Here is an 11,114-nt window from a genome sequence, read left to right on the forward strand (position 1 = left end):
TTCCCAGTAAAGAAAATGTATTGAGAAAATAAAACAACATTCTCAGGATTTAGCAACATGGGTTGGAGGTGAGCTTAAAGTCCTAGTTTTTATGTTTCAATGTTTTCTAACTAAATGACTCTGTGTTTATGAACAAAATGTCATGTCATAGTGTTCTAATACAGTCCTGCAAACAGAGAGCTTGGATATTCAGTTCTGGAGCTTGCAGCTATGCTGTGTCATCTGTAGAGTATCTTCAAATCTAAGAGTCTGTGTATGCATGGAGATAGGAAACTGCCAGGCTGGAGTCTGGCCTTCCACTGGCACATGGTCAACTTGCCATGGTCTAAACACTTAAATAAAACTGACTTTTCCTCTCTGTCTCACTTAGTGTTTCTATGGCTGCGATAATACACTATGACCAAAAGCAACATGGGGAGGAAAGGGATTCTTTCAGCTTCTAGATCTGCATCACAGCATCACTGAGGGAAGTCAGGGTAGGAGCTCAAACAAGGCAGGAGCCTGGAAACAGGAAGAAGCAGAGGCTATGGAGGAGTGCTGCTTATTGGCTTGCTCTCAATGGCTTTTTCAGCCTGCATCTAGGTCCCAAGACTACTGGCACAGTGGTGGCACTGACCACAGTGAGATGAGCCTTCCAACATGAATAATTAATCAAAAAAATCAAGTTTTATAGATAAAGCAATATCATTATCAATAGCTTGAAATGTTTGGCTATCAGACTTCCTGGACATTTCCAAAAGTAATTCTTAATAGCTGAAAAATAATTATTCCTTTGTATAAATATTCACATTTTCATTATCTATTCATCTATTGCAAGGAAACATTTTCTGAACACAACAGGGTAGTTACATATACAAATTTACAGAAATTGCATGCGTAAGATTCTCACAAGCTCAAGTCAGACAAAATCTTATCACAGAGTGGGGAGGTGGGCAAAAATCTATTTATGATTGTTAGTTTCTGGGAGAGAGAAGGTCTGTTTTCTCTTAGCATGCGGTCCCTGGTATACACAGCTGAAGCCCACGTATCCAAGAGTGTATGGGCAGCACAAATTGGACGTGATGGGTTAAATAAAAAGACCACAGTGAAGGCAACTAGTGAAGTAAGATGAACCCCAGAGGATCTGAGAGGGTGAATATAATAAAAGTATACTGTGTGAAATTGACAATGCCATTAAAGATGCTCATATGGATGCTGGGAGGTCTCAACCCTCATCAAAGAACTACAGGCAGCTAAAGATTGATGAGGGCAGAAAGAATGCTCTTCCGCAGAGAGGAGCACACCTATTGGTTATCCAACACCAAATGCTCAGCTCCGAAAATATGCATACAAATAACGTTATACAGATGGAAAATGTTGAATTTAGAAATAGATGTGTATATAACAATTAGAGTAAAAAGCCATGTCTTTGAAGGAGAACAAGGGTGGAGTCACATGAATGGGTTTGGAGGGAGGCAAAGGGAAGGGAAAATGATGTAATCATAACATCAAAAATAAAAATTAAACTATTTTTTAAGTCAAAATAACAAAGGTTAAAACAAAAAAGAAAATCCCACCCAAGCATGGTGACAACTCATGGGACTGGCCGCCTCCTAGTGTGGCAAATTTCAAATTCACAGTATTTCTTGTTGTTACCTTTAGTTCCACTGTCCCTTTGCTAATTCAGGAACATATTATTTCTTTGTGTTACTTTATTAACCATCTAAAAGTTTTATGTTTCTCTTCAGAAGTTATTTGTATATTTAAAATATTTTCACTAGCTTAATTTCTTAGAGCAATAAGGAATTATATTTTCTTCATGCAGATGTTTTTATAAACATAGTTTTGTTACTCCACATAAGGTAAAAAACATATTATAGATTAATTCATGGTTATCATATGTGAAAATAATGTATGTGATTTCAAAACATTTTATGCAACTTTAAGTCTCTGTATTTGTTAAATTAGTAAAATGAAAGTAATGGCAAAGATATTGCTGGAAGTGCATGCTTGCAGAAGATGAGAGCTGTGTTATTGCTGATGCCTCAAGAGGAAAAGGGGCAGCATAATGTTGTGAAAAACACACCTCGTAGAAGGAAGTCAGTGGGACAGAAATGAAAGTCAGATTAGCTTATATACAAAAACAGCTGGAAGGTTCAACTTGAGTGAACTCAATACCTTTTTGCTATTCCAAGATATATGTATGTGTATTTGAGGTTGTTTTCGACTGTCTGACACTCAAAGGCAGGACTCTACGCATTGAATGTTTTTACAATTAGAATATCTATATCCATAGTTGAAAAAGAACTACTGTAATCCAAAATATGTGGATCACATTCAAAACACGTCATTGTAGTTGGGTTTATTTCTTTATATTCTAGAAAAGTCTATCTTATTTTGTTTTGCTTTCTTTTTCTTGACAGAATCTCACTATGTAGCTTTGTCTGGCCTAGAACTTGCTAGGTAGACCAGCCTGGCCCCAGTACACAGAGACTAATATCAACCTGTCTCTGCTTCCCAAGTCAGATAAGGCAATGTACAGATGTAAGCCAGATGCCACCATTCCTTCCTTCTGGTCATTGTATAAGTAATGAATATTGGAGGAAGTGGCACGGGACTAGTACTTACAGGCTAATAAGATTTGTTATGAATATTCAGTACCTTAAAAAATACTTGGAGACTTCAAGTACAATGTTGAATAGGTAGGGAGAGAGTGGACAGCCTTGTCTAGTCCCTGATTTTAGTGGGCTTGCTTCCAGCTTCTCACCATTTAAAAAAGAAAAAAGAAAAAAAGAAAAGAAAAAGAAAAAAAATACTTGGAGAAATTCACTTGCTCTGTGGTATGGGAAAATGATTTACACTTTTAAAATAACCTTTGCAGGACACTAATGAGTCTACCAGAAGTTTTTATTTTGCTGTTTGAAGTATCAAAATTAGTAGAAACAATCCAATATAGTGATTGTCATCATTTTATCTTCATTACTGTCATTTGTCCTCCCCAAACTGATTTGTTAAAGGGTTGGTCTCCAGCTGATGGTACTATATTGGGTGATAGCATCATTACACGATGCCATCTATAAATAAGTCACTAGTGTCACTTACCTAAACAGCATGTTTGGTCCAAAACCTCTTCCTCTTTTCCACCAGGTCACCAGGAGAGGATGCGAATGGGGTCTCTACCATATGTTCTGTCTCAAAAGGGCCCAAAGTGACAGAGCAAAAAGACCACTAGCTACTTCTGAAACTGTGACCTGAAATAAATCTTCCTCCCTTCTAAGTTGAATTACTTGCATAATTCAACAGAAAACTGACTAACATGGTCATCTTCATCATCATTTCTCAGTTTGGATGTTGATCCATCTTGCATGCATGTCATCAGTGTGTTCCAAATAGCATATAGACTGGTAGATTGTTTAAATTCTCAAACTACCCTATATTTTATCATATATGCTATTTTTATCTCTTGTGACCTCAACAAAATAGTCCAGAGAATATGAGTAGGAGCCTGTATTAATTAATGTAAATGGCTCCTTCTGTCTTTGTGTGAACTCATGGGAAATCTAAAAGAGAAGGAAACCCATTTTCTATTGGCTGCAGCATCACCCGACACAAATGGGATTTAGTGTCTGGCTTATGAAATAATCAGCAAATACCTACACACCATCTAATGAGTCCCTTAATTAATCAAAGAATGTATTTACTGTATCTAGGGCAGATTGTTGTGTTGATAACTGAGACCTGCAAGTAATATAATTATAACATTACAATAGAATTGTAACATTTAGCTAGAGTCACAATATGAACTGATTTACTTTCATGAGAGAATTGTAGTTGAAGCAAATTAGCAGATTTTAATTTAGAGTTTTGCCCTACACAAAATTTATAAATTAATATAATTCTGGGCTAGCTAGGAATAATTTTTCTGCCTGTAAATAAATTTTTGAGTGTTACATTTTCAAAAGTTCTCTATCTTTTCCATGGAAATGTTACTTTTTTTAATTAGATACTTTATTTATATTTCAAATGTTATCCCCTTTCCTAGTTTCCCCTCCTAAAAATCCCTTATCCTCCCCCCCCTCCGCCTGCTCCCCAACCCACCCACTCCCACTTCCTGGCCTTGGCATTCCCCTATACTGGGGCATAGAACCTTCACAGGACCAAGGGCCTTTCCTCCCATTGATGCCCCACTAGGGCATCCTCAGCTACATATGCAGCTAGAGCCATGAGTCCCTCCATGTATTTTCTTTGATTGATGGTTTAGTCCCAGGGAACTTCGGGGGGTACTGGTTACTTTTCTACTGAACTTTCATATACCTACTTAAATTTGGCAGAACTAATATTTTATGTAAGGTCAATGGGACAACTTTTTTCCCCAACTGAGAAGTCTACTTGCTAAGGGGGACGTTACATAGCGTATGTTTACATGGCTTTGATAAATATTTATCAACTTTGTGAGCTTGGATTAACCTAAGAAACAAATCCATCCCAGTTTTTCTAATTATGTCCTTCACATTAAAAAAAAAAAAAAAAAAAAAAGAACCCAGGAAAAACAGAGACCAGCTATCATTATCCAACTACTAAATCTGTAAAATAAATAAATGAAATTCTACATCTACTTTTAACTTGGAAAGTTATAAACTTCATCCTAAGTAAAGTGTTATCTTTATAATTAAAAATTAAGTCTACTTGTTATGTGAGTTCAAATCAGTATGTAACATTCCTTTTTATTTTCTCCCTCGGAAATAGAATTTTTCAAAACAACTGAAGGGCCACAGTCTCTCTGCTGGAGTACAGACTGCACTCACGCGGCATGGGGGATTGATGATTTTATGGGATAGATAGGGGACTTTGGTGGTAGAAGTTTCATCTGCAGGTCTGGTCCTCTGCAGTCTCAGAGTGGTGCACACCACTCAAAGTGGTGTAGAACTTTTGGTGTAGAACGCACAGGTAGGTGTTACAGTGAAGTCAACTTTCCCGTCCAAAACTTCTCAGTTTGTCGTTTCATACCAGGAAGGGAGGTAAGCAGAAATGTGGGGGAGAGGCGATACATTATCCTATTGGTTGCTTCCTGCCGGGGAAATGGGGGGGGGGGGTAATGAAGAGGGTTGGGGAGAGGAGGCTCTGTCCCCAGGATCTATGGGGTCATCACAGGTCGAATTATTTTCATATACAGGAAGAGAGTTTTTACTTCATTGGCTGCTGTGGATCTTCTATTGCCATCGTGTACTTCATTTTAAAATGGCCAGCTAGAGACAGGGGACGGTAGTAAGAGGGGACTGAAGATTAGGTGAGCCTCGTAGGGGACGTAGCCAGTGTAACCATTGTCTTAATATAGACCTGGTGACAGCTGTGATTGATCCAGGAGGAGCTTCTGTAAAACATTAAAAAGAAAGAGTAAAAATGTTAAGTATGGGGATAATAAGGGGAAGTGGAGTAATCAAGGGGAGGGGCCAATCAATGGGAGGGGTCAATGTATGAGAGAACTACCAAAATCCAATCATTGGAAGAAGCCTGTCACGTAATTTTTGTCTAGTCCCTGTGACTTTGGGACTCTTCTTGAATCCGTTGGGAATTGCTGGTGTGGAAGCATCATCGTTCCTGACAAGGGCACAATCCCATCCTTGGTCATGAGCAACCCTCCTTAATTTTTTAGATTACCGTAATAGCCGAAGAATCAAGATGATCCTTAAGAATGCTAAGCTGCTCTGAAATTTCTTTTAAGATTTTTCTGAGAGCTGGTGAGGTCAGAGAGATAATGTATGTAAAGCAGCCTTCGTTCCAACTGTTTCAGTTCCGAGTCCTGGAAAAAAAAAAATGTCCAGAGTAGCAGAAGGGGCGGCGGGAATGAGTTGGATGGTCCATTAGTCCCCTTTTCAGAGGTCACCCACACTGCTGTTAGGGGTTTTATTAGGGCCCAGATCTCTCTTAACTGCTTCAAGCTGACAAAAGAGGTGGTGTAGAAAGGGCAACAGTTAGAGCACATCAGAGGGGGGTCCATCTTAGAGCCCATGATAATACTTACCAGATGGCAAAGATCCAGAGCACAAAACAGCCATTTAATGACCGTGTGCATCCTTGGGGTATGTTATGTGGGTGAGGTAGCATCTGTAGTGTACAAATGAGTAAGGCTGTTAGAACTACTCTAATTCCTACTTAGGGTGTAGTTAAGAAAACAGTTGGAACATTTCTACCCCTACTAGGGAAAGAGAACAGGAAAAAATCTAAAATCCCTTAGCAGGTTTTTCATAAGTATTAGCAAAACTGGTGAATTTTGCCACTGTTGTGGATTACAAGAGGTAAGACCATTTAGTTTAGCAGGAAAGTTTGAGACATTTTTCATTGTCCAGCCCAAGATCAGAATTAGGCATTGGGCCTCCTTGTGTACAATTTTCTAGGGAACATGAAGAGATGAAATCAATAAAGAGAAAGAATTTTAACATCATGATTAACTTAAGTTTTGTTTAGTAAAGCAAAATGTAATTGTACAACTAGCTGGATCTTGTCCCATAATCCTGTAGAAGGAGAAGGTAACTAGGTTATCAGCTGTGTGTTCCATCATTCTCCCACATAAGGAGCAAGCACCTGCAAGCTTTGTAGGAAAAGAAAGTTAGGTATGGATTTTGGAGGAGATGGTACCTATCAGCTAGGCAGGTAGGCCCAAAAAAGCAAAATAAACAGAGGAAAGAATTTCACTGTCTCAGCTCAAGAGACTTGGATCCGTAAGTCGCTGATAGAAGAGCTGGAATCACATCTTGCGTGCATCAACTGGCCGGGAAGAACGACACTGCAACAGGATCCTTCTGCACACGTTTATTCAGTCCTGTTTCTTCTTGTTTATATCTCCCTTGTTTATATCTCCCCCGAACCCTGGGCCTCTCACTCTTTTATACTCTCAGTTCCCATCCACGCACAGCAGGCCACGCCACCTCACCAGGCACGCAGCTTCAGCTAATCAGGGCAGCAGGGGCATATCTCCATCAAAATGGATTCACCAGTATCCTGGTACACCTGCGCAGCTCTCAAGATGTTTGTGGCTTATATGAGGAAGTCAGGTGCAAGTCATATGACTTAGCTGCAGTCCCTGGCGCCTTTGGGACTGCCACCACACCCGCTCCTCACAATCACAGCACAAGGTTTAAGGAGCAAAAGGTAAAGATCTCCAAAGATTAACTTCCTTTTTTTTTTAGAATTAATTTTTTAATTAGGTATTTTCCTCATTTACATTTCCAATGCTATCCAAAAAGTCCCCAATACACTCCCCGCCCCCACTCCCCTACCCACCAACTCCCACTTTTTGGCCCTGGCATTCCCCTGTACTGGGGCATATAAAGTTTGCAAGTCCAATGGGCCTCTCTTTCCAGTGATGGCCAACTAGGCCATCTTTTGATACATATGCAGCTAGAGACAAGAGCTCCGGGATACTGGTTAGTTCATATTGTTGTTCCACCTATAGGGTTGCAGATCCCTTTAGCTCCTTGGGTACTTTCTCTAGCTCCTCCATTGGGGGCCCTGTGATCCATCCAATAGCTGACTGTGAGCATCCACTTCTGTGTTTGCTAGGCCCCGGCATTGTCTCATAAGAGACAGCTATATATGGGTCCTTTCAGCAAAATCTTGCTAGTGTATGCAATGTTGTCAGCGTTTGGACGCTGATTATGGGATGGATCCCTGGATATGGCAGTCTTTAGATGGTCCATCCTTTCTTCACAGCTCCAAACTTTATCTCTGTAACTCTTTCCATGGGTGTTTTGTTCCCAGTTCTAAGAAGGGGCACAGTGTCCACACTTTGGTCTTCGTTCTTCTTGAGTTTCATGTGTTTAACAAATTGTATCTTATATCTTGGGTATCCTAAGTTTTTGGGCTAATATCCACTTATCAGTGAGTACATATTGTGTGAGTTCCTTTGTGATTGTGTTACCTCACTCAGGATGATGCCCTCCAGGTCCATCCATTTGCCTAGGAATTTCATAAATTCATTCCTTTTAATAGCTGAGTAGTACTCCATTGTGTAAATGTACCACATTTTCTGTATCCATTCCTAAGAGATGTTACTTACCTGTTCCAGGATGATGAGCATCTTAGGGGATTGTATTTACAAGTTTGAGCAGGTAAAACCTGAAGACATAAGCAGAGGCATAAATCAAGGTCAGGAGTGTAGACAGAAATCAGGTGGTAAAAGCAGCAGGCAAAAGCCAAGGAATTTCCAGAACTGTGGAGAGGGCATCACTGTGTGGCACCTGCAGACACTGCCTTGCAAGTTCCCACTGAGTGTATACTGGGTACAATCCAGTGAAAAATGGTGAATGGCCTCTACTCTGGAGATCGGGAAATAATGAGTGAGAAAAAGAGAATGCAGATAGTGATGGAGAGAGAGAGAGAGAGAGAGAGAGAGAGAGAGAGAGAGAGAGAGAGAGAGAGAAACACACAAACTTGAGTTTTCATGGCATGGGAAGCCTTCGAGGTTTCAAACTGTGACTAAGTAGGCTCAGCGAGCAGTCAAGTTCATGGTGGGACAGACGGGTCTCAGAGAAGAAAGGAAGAAGAGTGTGTAAAGGTAGAAGAGACTTCTCAGGAGGGAAGGCTGGGGTCCATGACTCAAATCCCTCCCAGTTTATGGCTCCAAATATTGGATTCAGATTGATGGAGTCCGTGTGGAAATGAGAGAAAGACAGTCTCTCCAGAAACTGATTGGTCTTTAATCAGAACAACTCTGTGAGAATGGAGACTGTGGTCTACAAAGAATATAAACATTCTTTATAGAATTTATCTCAATGGATTATTGTGCTTATTGGGGTGATATTTAATGCACCTGCTTATTAATTATTGCCCAGTAAGCCAGGCCATATTTGTCCTATTCAAGTACAAACCAGGATGACCCTTCTTCACTCCAAGTTTAGACGGTTCTTGAGATATGGGGTAGTATGGTCATAGATAACCTCAGATATTTTTCTATTGGGCCTGATAAAAAGTGGGAATCTATATAAATTAAATTGTCTGTTATATGCAACATCTAGGCTTATCCTACAGGCACTTCTAAAATAAATTTTGAAAAAGTGGCACCAAGAAGAAAAGTCAGTCATGTAAGAAGTGGCTTAGGGCAGCTTACTCCTGTTGACTTAACTCTCCTTAAAAGTATTATTATTCTCCAGTAAAAATATAGAATATATATATATATATGATTTTCTACTTATACTCAGTCTAGTTTTAATCTTGATTAAAGACCTAAATCAGGTATAGTCAAACTATGTCATCTTCTGATAAATTTTTCTGAGAATTTTTCTAGACTTACCTGCCTCAAAATTAAATATCATAAAATTCAATCAGAATTTCACACTAAATGTTGACACTGTCTTTAATTCTCATCTTTGGTAAAACTTTTTAGATAGTATTTTTTGCATAATTTTTAAAGATCCTTACATGCTCTCGAAATTATAGTTTTCTATTTTCTGTTTCCAAACCATGACTACCAATAAAATGTTCCATGGAATAAAGAAATCTATGAGTAGTTAATAAGAATGAGTTCATTAAAATTCACGATACCAGGCAATAGTATTCAACAAGTTTCTCAAACTTTCCAGATGAGATGACCATTATAAACATAAAAGATTAATAAAATAAATGCCACCCACATGATATGAACACTAGCTGAGAGGGAGAACAAAGGACACACCACCACCACCACCACCACCACTACCACCACCACCACCACCACCACCACCACCACCACCACCACCAAAGATAAAGAGAGAGACAGAAAGAATCAGCACACAGTGAAATCTATCATAGTACTTAGGTTGATTCCTGAGGCCTCTAGCTGTGAGGAATATGACATCAGTATAAGTTTCCTGCTGACAACACTGACCATGTGAAACAATAACATTGCAGGTGGCATGTTGCTTAGATTCTGTCTTAGTCAGGGTTTCTATTCCTGCACAAACATCATGACCAAGAAGCAAGTTGGGGAGGAAAGGGTTTATTCAGCTTACACTTCCATACTGCTGTTTATCACCAAGGAAGTCAGGACTGGAACTCAAACAGGTCAGAAAGCAGGAGCTGATGCAGAGGCCATGGAGGGATGTTCTTTACTGGCTTGCTCCCAAAAGAACTCACAATCCCTCTGACTTACAAATGACAGTCAGGTTATTGTTTAAGGCCAATTTGTTGCTTCAAGTTGTTCAGAGGAACCACACCCGTTGTGCCTGCTTCTCCTGACCCCTTCCCTTTTGCTTCGTTTGTACAAATTCTGTTCTTATTTCCTGAATATCCTGCTGGCCTGATTTCCTGCATATCCTGCTGTCTTTATTTGATGTATATCCTGCTGACCTCATTTCCTGCATATCCTTATGTCCTTATTGCTGCATATCCCGCTGGCCTGTTTTGTAAACAAAGTTTTATTAGAACACAGACTTGCCTACTTGTTGTCAGCTATGGCTTACCTGGAGGAGAGAGAAGCTCTCCGATCATATGGCCAACGGGGCTAGAAAGCCTTGTCTGTCTCTGTGCAGAAGACATTTGCTGACTTCTGGTTTGAGGACTTCATCACAGGAGCTAAGATAGTGTTAAGGAGAATAAGTCAGGATGTCCTAGGAATGGTCATGCAGGAGACCCAATGACTTAGGGCCTTGTGAAGAGCAACTGGCACAGCTAAGGAAAATTAAGTAGAATTGAACCAGGAGGATTAGAATGCACTTTCAACCCCAGTAATAGGATGTCCATAGAGATGGACCCAACAGATTAACATGGTCCCCTACTCCAGAGTTCCCTAATGTGCTTTAAATCAGGCCTGCAAGCTCATTTGGTTGTCTCTCTATTCTGGTAATGGGAGATTCCCAGTGTGCTGGACTTCTGCAGAATAAGACATTCTTTACCTTTATGTACTGTATTAGTCAGAGTTCTCTAGAGTCACAGAACTTATGGATAGTCTCTATATAGTAAAGGAACTTACTGATGACTTACAGTCTGCAGTCCAGCTCCCAACAATGGTTCAGTAGTAGCTGTGAATGGAAGTCCAAGGATCTAGCAGTTACTCAGTCCCACACAGCAAGCAGGCGAAGGATCGAGAGCAAGACTCCCTTCTTCCAATGTCCTTATATGGTCTCCAGCAGAAGGTGTAGCCCAGATTAAAGGTGTGTGCC

At 40.0% G+C, this 11,114-nt stretch overlaps 1 long non-coding RNA gene across 1 annotated transcript; it reads right to left on the bottom strand.

Moving 5' to 3' along the window:
* Window positions 1-4,752: 4,752 nt before the first annotated feature.
* On the bottom strand, window positions 4,753-10,514 carry Gm41681. The gene is made up of 4 exons (XR_877267.1): window positions 10,416-10,514; window positions 8,036-8,094; window positions 5,638-5,779; window positions 4,753-5,350 (listed from the first exon to the last, which is right to left on the bottom strand). It is a non-coding gene; the product is annotated as a predicted gene, 41681 (long non-coding RNA).
* Between the last annotated feature and the right edge of the window lie 600 nt (window positions 10,515-11,114).

This window comes from Mus musculus, chromosome 18, assembly GCF_000001635.26.
Source record: "Mus musculus strain C57BL/6J chromosome 18, GRCm38.p6 C57BL/6J".
Taxonomy (NCBI): Eukaryota; Metazoa; Chordata; class Mammalia; order Rodentia; family Muridae; genus Mus; species Mus musculus.